Below are 11,185 nucleotides of genomic sequence, written 5' to 3'. Positions count from 1 at the left end.
GTGGAAATGACACGGCTGTTGCACCACAGATGTCACTTCCTCTCATTTCCATGATCGTCACGGTTCTTGACAAGGGGTGGGGACATGAGCTCACTGACTGGACCATGTTGCCCTACAGCCTTGGGCAAAGTGATGAGCGCCAGTGCCATTGAGCCTGGCACTGAAAAGACACAAGTGATTTGAATGTGTAGCGTGACATTTATATGAGCGCAATCCCTTAAACAAATGCTGTGTGTGACCTAGGACCTGCTGAGGGAGTCCAGGCTTTGTACTATGAAACGTGTTGTGAGAGGCAACAAGGCAATTTTCTGCGTCAAGTGAACGCACAAACAAACTGGATCACAGACTTGTGACGTCCATTTTTGAAAGGAGGAAATCCTGTCTTTTTCGTCAGTGCGTTACTTCTCACGTATGTTTCCAAGATTAGATTGGAGATCAAACAGAAAGATCTTGTATCTGTCTGTGATCAAACATGTGCTGTAGTTTGCCAAACACAATCCATCCCATAATGTGACAGCTTCAAAAGTCATAGTGTTTGTGAGATAACTGCAACCGAACATGCCTTTCCTCCAGTGTGTGTTCATGAATAAACACACACACACACACACACACACACACACACACACACACACACACACACACACACACACACACACACACACACACACACACACACACACACACACACACACACACACACACCATAATCAGGGGTCATTTGGCAGCAGTTTTGGAAACAGCTGGGCATTGAACAAACAATAGCAGCGCTGGTTACAGGAGCAGCAGAAGGGCGATGTTTCACACCGACAATATGGACAAAATCTGGGCAAGGAAACACAGTGGGTTATTATCTGCCTTAAATCTACTGCTAGAGCACTTAAACAGTTCCAGGACAGCAGGTTGTGCCTTGTGTTCGCACAATCCTGCACAATCACACCAAAGGAAAGGAGCGGAGAACAAACACACTCATCACAAATGATTTGGCAGTTGTTTTGGAACTGTTTGTACCTCATCTGTTGAGGTACAAACAAGAACTTGGAATGGAAAATGGCTGGAAGTTCGGGGTCCGTTTGAGGTGACAGCAGCCTAATGAGTAGAAAAACATTTTTGCGACTTAAATAGCAGCTCGGTTCAAATCCCACATGGAGGAAAATGTTGTTTGCGGAAATGAGCAAGACGGGCTCTGCTCCTGCTCCGGGGTAGGAACCGATGGGTGGAGCTCGGAATAACAAAAAAGTCACCGATTGGTCTGGCGCCCCGTTTGGTCCCAGCCCACTCCGGCCTACACAGCCAGGATTTTGGTTCATTACTCTGGATGGTTGCAGGTGAATTAGTTTAGTTTCTAAACTTTGCGATTGGGTGCCGAGGTGCCCTTGAACAAGGCAGGTCGACGAAAGGAGCCATTTGAATGTGTTGCGTGAGACTTCAGTTGGTGAATTCCCTTAACCAAATCCCCGGTCTTAGCTGTGTTACCTTGAACATCGTCTGTCTCTGTTGCTCCTGCTTTCTGCGTGAACATAATTATTATCCCTGCTGGTGTACATGAAAGAGCTCAGTCCTCTGTGGCTAATGCCTCGGCTGCTGTTTGATCCTCATAAAACACCTGGGCCAGATAACAAACACACACACACACACACACACACACACACACACACACACACACCCACCCACTCACTCACTCACTCACTCACCCTGCAGCAGGAAGTTATTCATTCATTCTCATAATCAGACGACAACCGGCGAACTCATCTCGCTATCTGTGTGTGTGTGTGTTTGTGTGTGTAATATCTGAGAAAGAGCGGGAAAGACAAAGAATTTGGCTCTATGTCTTTATTATGGGATAACTGATTATTGATTCTGATTATATGATTAAGTGTGAATGATTGACCTTTAGTGGAACTGGTGGGTTTGATTACTGATAAACGCAAAACTATTATTAGTAATAGTTTAATTCTAGTGCTGTGACACTGTTTTGCTTGTCCTGTAGGTGGCGCTCTTCTACTAAAACTACTCCCTTCATCCATTTATTATAAGCCAGACTGCCACAAAACAACACTTTCAATGAGGATGACGATGCTGATGATGATGTCATCTACATTGTGTGATTTGGTCTCGCAGGGCCAGCAGGTCAGATCTCTGGCCCCTCTGCCCCTCATAAGACCCCCTGGCCGACCAAAGCGCCAAACGCCAAACCCTCACCTGTCACCTCGGGGGTCCTGAGCAGCCTATCACATCCCACCCTTAGGTGTGCTGTTGCCAGGGACGACAGTCACCTGACAGAAGTGAAGCCAATCACCTCTGTAGCGACGCGCGAGACCCTCACACTCGCTCACATCACACACACACACGAGATCCCACCTCTGATCTCTGCTTATACACACCTGAACACCCGATACTGTTGAGTCAAGCCTCGGCTGGCTTTTCATCTCCTCACCTGCTCGCTTCTCTTTTCTCTCCATTTCTCTTTCTTTCTCTTTTTCTCTCTTTTTTTAATGATCGGCCTTAAGGGCCCAGGGAGAAAAATCACAGAGTTGGCTAACTGACAGCTCCCTTTGTGTCTTTATACTTTTATGAGACATAAACACAAGGAAAGGGAGCTGGGTTAGAGCAGGTTAGTGGAAATGCAGCTCTGGACTCACACACACACACACACACACACACGCAGGCGGCACAGGTCAAACACTCTGCTGCATCATAAAACTCTTACAGCACCTTTGCAGATGAAGTCGTTAACAAACCTTTCTTTTTTTTAATAGATAAACACACCCTCTCAAACATCCGTTCTTAAGTAGATAAGTACAAGCTGTACACACACACGCGCACACACACTCACACATACTGAGCAAGGGCACAAATATCTCAGGCTGCTAAATTTAAACTTGCACCCTGAGTGGGTCTCAGCTTCTTATGTTTATCGCAGCTTCACCAGCTTTGTGTGAAGCGTAAAGTACGTAACACACACACACGTACACACACACAAACACACCACACGAACATGGTCCACTTCTGTGTTAATGATTAGGAGAAGGAGCCATTTGCTGGTGATGGGAACGTGGGCAGAGGTTTCCTAAGTGGAGCTCTGTGTGACTCTGACATCCTCCTCTGCTTTACTTGGAGAAGTTGTATTCTAAATTCAAAATCTTTTATTTCTTAAGTCATTTTAGAGAATATTTGGAATTGGAATTTGATATTTACCTCAGTATTGTTAAATGAACTGAGTGTCATTGTTGCTGAAGTCTACATTAGTGTGAGAAGGGAAGAGACACGGACAAGCAGCAATGTGTGTCCATGTGTCCGAAACAGCAACAACAAGGACTTTAATCTTAACTCACTGAAACTAAAATGGAAGTTCCTACTCCAAAAACTTCAAAGCAGATCAGTTTAAATTCCATATCCAGTTATCCTGTGAGTCTGTAAGGAACCTCAAAAGTCTTCACAATCACAAACACTAACTCGTCCAAGTTTAAAGCAAGAAATCATTCACTTGAAACAAAATAAAGCAGAGAAAAACATCTCGCAAAGATTCTATAGTCTGCTTAATGGAAACACACGAAAAGTAACGAACTGTGATAAAGTAGTGGAAATCTAAACCTGTGTGTGATTTGATTCGTTATCATCTGCCAGACTAAATCTCTGCAGCGAGGTCATTCATTTAATTCATTTCTGTATTTGACTGGCAATGTAAAAAATACTTCAAAAGGAAAAATAGATAGTTCTGTTAGGAGGTTAGCAGTAAAGTGGTTTGCTGTGAGTTGAGGGCCTGTGAGGAGCAGCCACTGATGAAAGTACTTGTTTTGCCGAGTGAATACCCACATGCGGCGCGAGCGTGAGTGACGGCTGTGTCCAGGCCGAGTGACAGGGACCCGTTGGAAGTGGTGAATCGTGCTGACAGTGCATTGGGGAGAAGGACCGGGATGGCTCCTGTGGGCGAGCGACCTCTGACCTTCCGTGTCAGAACTGAGGCTTCCGTAAACAATAGCGCTAAGAGACCCAAGGCCCCGGGAAGAAGAATACAAAAAAAATAAAGGGTTTGGGGTTCCTCTTCGGCCTCCCTGATCCAGCTGCAGAGCCCTATCACCGTGTCCATCTCTGACACTAATGCTGTCCTAATGAGCCCGCTGATAATGCCGGCTTAACCATGGGGATGTGACGGGAGGGGAGAGGTGACAAGGGTTAAATGGAGAGGAGGGGAAGAGGGGAATTTGGGAACATCGCAATGACAGAGTTTACGTAGCGGAAAAAAACAATCCACAGGTGTGTGTGTGTGTGTGTGTGTGTGTGTGTGTGTGTGTGTGTGTGTGTACACTCATGCCGCCTCTACATGTGGATGCAAATAAAGACAATAACAGAAACCTCCACATGCTCCAAACGTTCATATTTTGGTTCGAGTCCTGTATGGACCGCAGCTGGAGAGTTGCCAGTTTGCCTCCAGGGCACTGCCGAGGTGCCCTTGAGCAAGGCACCGAACCCCCAACACTGCTCCACGGGCGCCGTATCATGGCTGCCCTGCGCTGAAACCTCTGTAAAAGCATGTGTGTGTGTGTAAGAGGGGCACGCAAGACACACTTCAGATTGCCGTGTTTGGACGGTGACGTGTTTGACCCAATAAAGTTTCTATTTCTATTTTCACCAAAATATACCAATATAAACTACTGCTGTCGCGATCCCCAAGTAAGTGCACGCACTCGTTCAAGGCCCCTTCATCAAAGTCTTCCTCTCGTGGTCAGGCAGCCAATGAGGGAACCTAAATATTCATAGCACGGAAGTTTACTTTATTTTCGAGTGGAGAGAGTGAACCAGCATCAATTCACACCGATTTCAACCCGATAATGGACTACAAAAATCCATTTATTGAGTAGAATCAAATGTTTAAGGTGCACGTAAACATAGTGAGTGTTTACTGCAGACTATAGACTGTGACACTCCAGACCAGGGGTAGATTTCAGTCTGACTTTAACCCTGCAGAATGACATGCTGTGACATTGTGTAAAGGGCCTTGTTCACCTGTCTATCTTGGCCCCTGTGTGCCTAAAGCAAACTCATTGCTCTGCCTGGAATCTGCTCTGTCCACACAGTGCCTCTTTAAGCAAGGGAGAGGTCGGCGAAGACAGACCCGAGGCTGGAGTATTGACTCACCGGCGGGCCGGATAGCGCGGCACCTTATCACAGTGAGAACCTACACACATGACGAATGAGTCTATGGCGCGGCAGATAAGATGGCAGGTAAATGGAAGGGTCATGGGTACAGAGGGGAAGACTGCCTAACTATAACTGCCATATAAGCTGAGCATACATATGTGCTTTGTCTGGCTGTGGTTTAGACAGAGGTCAAACGCCGCAGTCTGACAGAGAAGGACGCAGAGAGGAAGCTAAAACGGGTTAATCTGCCTTTTAAGAGTCTGTTAACCACATACAAGCTGTCAGAAACACGTCCAGGCGCTCTGCACAGGAACATGTGTGTGAATGTGGAAAAGGCACAGACACACAAGGACATGTATGTGTATGCGCACACACGCACACAACCACACACACACACACACACACACACACACACACAAGCAAGCATAGTCTGACACATACGCACGCACACACACATTGAGTTCAAGGGGCCACTGAGTGCAGGGCAGTAGGTGTTAGATTACAGGAGCGGGGCTGTCCAAAGCGCCGCCTGCTCCTATCTTTATTTAACCGCTGATTAGACGGACCCTTTGAAGGCCCCTTTAATTGCCGCGGCGATGGGGCTCTTAAAGCCAGGAGGCCTTTTTCACCTCTTTTATTGATTTCTCCTCTTATGACACCAATAAAAACGCCCACACCCTCGTCCATGCGGCCTTCTGTTTCTCTCAAATTCCCTCTCTCTCTCTCTCTCTCTCTCTCCTTCCTGTCGCTCTCGCCCTCCCTCTGCTGCCCTCTCCACACATTTCTCCACTCTGGCTCGCTCTGTCTTTTCTAATCACTCCATCTCTGCTACCGTCAAAGACTTGTAGGCCGAATTTGTGCCCCGGCTCAAAAGCAGCACTGCAGCGGGGGAACCGAGGCAAAACGGATACAATGAGAGGGGGGGAGAGAGAGAGAGAGAGAGAGAGAGAGAGAGAGAGAGAGAGAGAGAGAGAGAGAGAGAGAGAGAGAGAGAGAGTCTGTTACTGCGCCTAAGTGTGCTAAGCAGGCAGTCTAATGTGTTTTCTGACTGCTTTAATTAATGCCATCAGATTACACAGGATTTTCCTCACACACCGGCCAACCTTAATACCCCAGTGTGTGACAAAAACAACAAAAGATCAACCCATAAGGACATTCAAGAACACTACATTGCAAAATAAAGCAAAGAGAACCTGAATCTTAACCCCTTGGGCTTTGCAAGACGTCTTTTTGAACATTTTTAAATTGAATTGACTTTGTGTGACTTTGTTTATACTGCGGCCTTTAGATGCGACAGCGTGTTCGTACAAGGACGAGGACTTCTGCGTACACACTGCCGACCTGGTCCCGCTATTACATCAGATAAAATTGAGTCAACTACACAAACTGCTCCATCATTCCTATAAAAAGGGAGTAAATCCCTCTGTGGCCAAAAACCCACCTCACTTCCTGTCCCTGATGGTCATTGTCATCATAGGTCACCATTGAGATGCTACTAATGAAGTTTATTGCTGTCTGGAAAACAGAAGGCCACTGGACGAGGCCTTGACCCTTGACCCTCACATCCTACTGGTTGTAACCCCTGGTGATTCAGCCGTCCTCTCCTCCCTGGCTGCTCGATTATTTGCGCATGACCTCTGTCACCGCTCATCTCCACGGGCGCTCATCTCCCATCGTGTCCCTCCTCTCATCAATGAACATGACACTGCACTGGTTTGTTCCCATAGTTAACCCAATAAGACACTAACAGCTCCCAGTAAAGCTTTGTGGTTAACGCATCATTAACTGACTGGGGGAATTAAGATTATGGCGCATCAACAGGTCTCCGTTGTGCTTTAGTTCCCTCGGCTGCCCTTCCCTATTAACCTGGTCCCCTGAGAATAGGGCTGCGATTTCACACGGTGTGTGTATTGCACATCTCTGAGTGTGTATTGGGGAGTCATTTCATGCTTTACATCCCCCAGAAACATGAATCAACTAAAAGACACAGTTGCTACTCTGATCTCATCATTTTCAGCTCTTAAATGTTCCGAATTCAATCGCTGACATTGTTTCTTTGCAGGTGGGGGGCATTCTTCAGATCCAAAGGCCTTTGTGGTCTCAAAAAGTCATTTCAGAGTGACTTCTTACATCAGTTTGCTGCTTCCTTGATGTTGCCCCTTTACCATGAACTAGCTACAGAGATGGAGGACACTGGAAGGTCTAGAACTACCGTAGATCTATTTGGCAAGCAACTGATGAATCCGTGTTCTGCAACCAACAAGAAACAATGTCAGATTCGTAAAATGACCCCAGTGTCTATTCAAACTGCTTGAAAATGTCCTTCCTTCTCAAGAGTTCTGACTGATGAACGCTGATGGAACATCTCTAATCCCTGCTGATTTGATCAGATCACAACACGGTGTGAGAGTTCTAACCTTGGTCGTGATCCCATTACAGACCCATTGATCCTCGTCTGGCTCTCGTTCTGCAGCGTCAGCCTTTGCTTCGCCGTCGATTGTGGATAAAATCGACAGAAGCGCTGACCAGCCGGCATTGACCGCCTTGGAGGATGAATACAGATCCGTGTAATGTTGTTGGGCAGAGGGAAAACTCAATAGCAAGGGTCATCTCCCACTGCCTCATTGTAAACTAACACCACTAATAACATGGAGTAAGAGCATCAACAAGGCATCTCAGGTCTCATTAGATCACACACACGACATCATTGCTTTTAACTCTTAAAAGCTCCTGCTCAGCTGTATTTTCATCAGTTTTTACTTCTCGATTCCCCCATAAATCCTCTCTTCTCCCCCTCCTGCTCCCCTCCTTCTCCTCCTTTTCTCCAACTGGAGACTGGCACCCCGAGACAGATTAGTGGGGTGTAATTAGGGATTTCTAATCAAGTAATTTACGGCGCAATCCCTTGGACCCAGGCAGACCTCTGACCTGACCTAGAAAGCTTTGGCATAGTCTCTCTGACCTTGGCTGGGCCAGGGTGCCTAACTGGTGGGGCATTCCCTGCGGCGGAGACGCAGGGCTGGGGTGGGTGGGGCCTGGTGGGGGCGAGACAAGATTATATGAGGGGGTAAGAATTAAAGAGCAAAGGGCGAAGAATGAAACGAAGCAGGACGTTGGAGGCTGAGGGTTGACCTGAGGACACGCAGTCACCGGAGGAGAGCAAACCTCGGCGAGAGGCAGGAAGCTGCTGCAAAGACACCAACGCATTAAGAATATATGAGAGGGAGGCGGTGGTTACGCAGAGATATAGCTAGCCCACCTTTTGTGTGTGTGTGTGTGTGTGTGTGTGTGTGTGTGTGTGTGTGTGTGTATGTGTGCATGTGTGTGCGTGTTGGGGGGAGGATGACAAATGAGGCTTGTGTTTAGTAATCCTACTGCTGACCTGGTTTCTCATAAGGTCGACTAATGATGTTACGCCAGCTGACTGATTCGCGCAACACACCAAAACCCCCTAACCCCACCCCCACCCACTCACACACATCCCGCGCACCCCCTTGTCCTGGCTCCAACAGCTGAGCGAATACACCCCAACCACCCCCCACCGCTCCTCCATCAGCTGACTGACGCTGCCCCATCACACCTCTGAAGCCCCTGACAGCTGACTGTCTCGCCCCATCGACCCTAACCGACCCCCCCCAAACACACACACACACACACACACACACAATTCCTGCTCACCTCCAATGAGTCACGCAGTGTATTGTCAGTGGCACCGAGCGATCCCGCTGCCAAATGAATGCCTTTAAACTCAACACAGAACAACAAGGTTCGCTCTTAATTATCACATAAACGTCAAATAATAATCTGCACTAATGATCACACGAGGCAGCAGCAGCAGCGCCACAGACTAAACAGCTAAGAGCGAGTCAGCCGGGGCCTGTTTTCATGCCATAACATCACTTATTCCTGCTCCTGAGTGACAAACAGCTCTGAGTCTAACACCTATTTATCCCCGGCTTCAAATCCGTCTTTTGGTCAGCGCTCATTTGGCGTGTTTGCCCTCGCATGCATGCACTGTTGACATTCTTGCAGCGTCGACAGGATTAGAGAGGTAGAATCTAGGTTAAAGACACTAGACACTCCATCTGTTGTTTTGGTTTTCCCCTCCTGACCACAAGCGACATCTCTCCCTCCCCCCACCCCCCACCTCACATCGTTGCTCATATTCTCCGTGCAGTGTGAATAATTCAAAGGGGGGAAGATACAGATGTGAGCTGATCATGGCAGCAGAAGAGACAAACACAAGCAGAGAGGAGGCATATGTGTGTGTGTGTGTGTGTGTGTGTGTGTGTGTGTGTGTGTGTGTGTGTGTGTGTGTGTGTGTCCGTGTGTGTGTGTGTGTGTCCAATTCCACTTTAACGCCTGGATTGTTTTTATGTTTTGATTTTCTTCAAGTGATACTCAAGCAATTTTCCCAAAATATAAATGATTTTCCAGTGAAATTAAACCTAACTAGCTCCCTGATATTGTTGTTTTTGTAAGTTAAAGTATTTCTGGCAATATTTGTTCAGTTTGCAGTTGGTTAGTTTGACTTTGAATGGTTGTGGAACGCTTTGCTATTTCTGTACCAACATACAACGAATTTCCCGCCAAAAGAGGACAAAAAGACTTAAAAATTGATACAAATAATGACATATGAGCTTTACAAAGCTTTAAGAGGAGGGATTAGAGCCATATTTGTACCATTTTGGGGGATCGCGCCACTTTGCCATTCATCTCTACAGACAAAACAGAGAGACTGGCACATTTCATTGCGTGCCAGTGGGAATAACATGGAAATTCCAATCTGTGTGTTTAGATGTTTTGTTGGCAGATATTTGATACATATGAGATTTATTTCTATATATACTGAAAATAGATTTGTGAATATACACTTCCAGGTGCCTTTTTTTGCTGTATGTCGTATCTGTTATTCTCCACGTGGGAGTAAACAAATGTAATTGGGTCGCTTATATGTGCTGCTGTAAATGGAGGAAAACTGAAACTGAAAACAGAATTTTCTCTCCATCTGTCTCTGGGTGAATAATATAATTCCTCTCTCTCTCTCTCTCTCTCTCTCTCTCTCTCTCTCTCTCTCTCTCTCTCTCTCTCTCTCTCTCTCTCTCTCTCTCTCTCTCTCTCTCTCTCTCTCTCTCTCTCTCTCTCTCTCTCTCTCTCTCTCTCTCTCTCTCTCTCTCTCTCTCTCTCTCCCTTTCCATACCCTTTGTCTTTATCTGTCCTCTGTGTATCTCACTCTGTTCCAGTTTCCCAGGCTCCTCAAGCTGATAACCCATCTTAGTGATTTCCACACGGACACATTCAGCTCTGGACACACACACACACACACACACACACACACACACACACACACACACACACACACACACACACACACACACACACACACACACACACACACACACACCTTTTAAACACACATGCACACACACGCGCGCGCCTCTCTTCACACATTGACTTAATAATTACAAACTGACATACCTCTGTTAAGACGAGAGTCACAATTTACACACCAAAGAGCCGTTTAACCATTCTCAGTATTTACATTTAAGCAGGATCTTAAAGAAACACAAGATGAATCAAACTAACTGCTAATCAATGTAAGCATAACCGGAAAAGCTTGTGGAAAACTGTACATTTGCCTTTCAATTGAAGCTTTTCTTGAGTGAAACACAGCCGTTTGATCCATTTCTGAGGCAAATTCAGATTTGATTGGATTGCAATTGCATTAAAGGCAAAAGCAGTAATGCCTAGTTTGACTACAAATACTTCTAAATGCTTCACTCAAACTCAGACCTTCCTCTGGTTAGTAATCTGGTTAATTATAGTAACTGGGTAACTGTGTGTGTGTAAAGATAGTGCACAATGATGCAAGCCTGACCAATCCCACTGAGCCTCTTTGTCCTCACGTTAAGTTGATTTATTATCAGCTGGATAAATGTGTTGCTTGTTTTATCGGAAATTGACAAATCCGACTGCCACACAATCCAACAATGACTCAAACAGCTGAACTCACTGGGGAGCGTAAATCTGTCACACATTCATGCAA

This window comes from Genypterus blacodes, unplaced genomic scaffold (assembly GCF_046128005.1).
Source record: "Genypterus blacodes isolate CSIRO-AG114 ecotype Tasmania unplaced genomic scaffold, CSIRO-AGI_Gbla_v1 ptg000143l_1, whole genome shotgun sequence".
Classification (NCBI taxonomy): domain Eukaryota; kingdom Metazoa; phylum Chordata; class Actinopteri; order Ophidiiformes; family Ophidiidae; genus Genypterus; species Genypterus blacodes.
The sequence above is the reverse complement of the archived record's forward strand: the minus strand, read 5'-3'. Positions refer to the sequence as shown.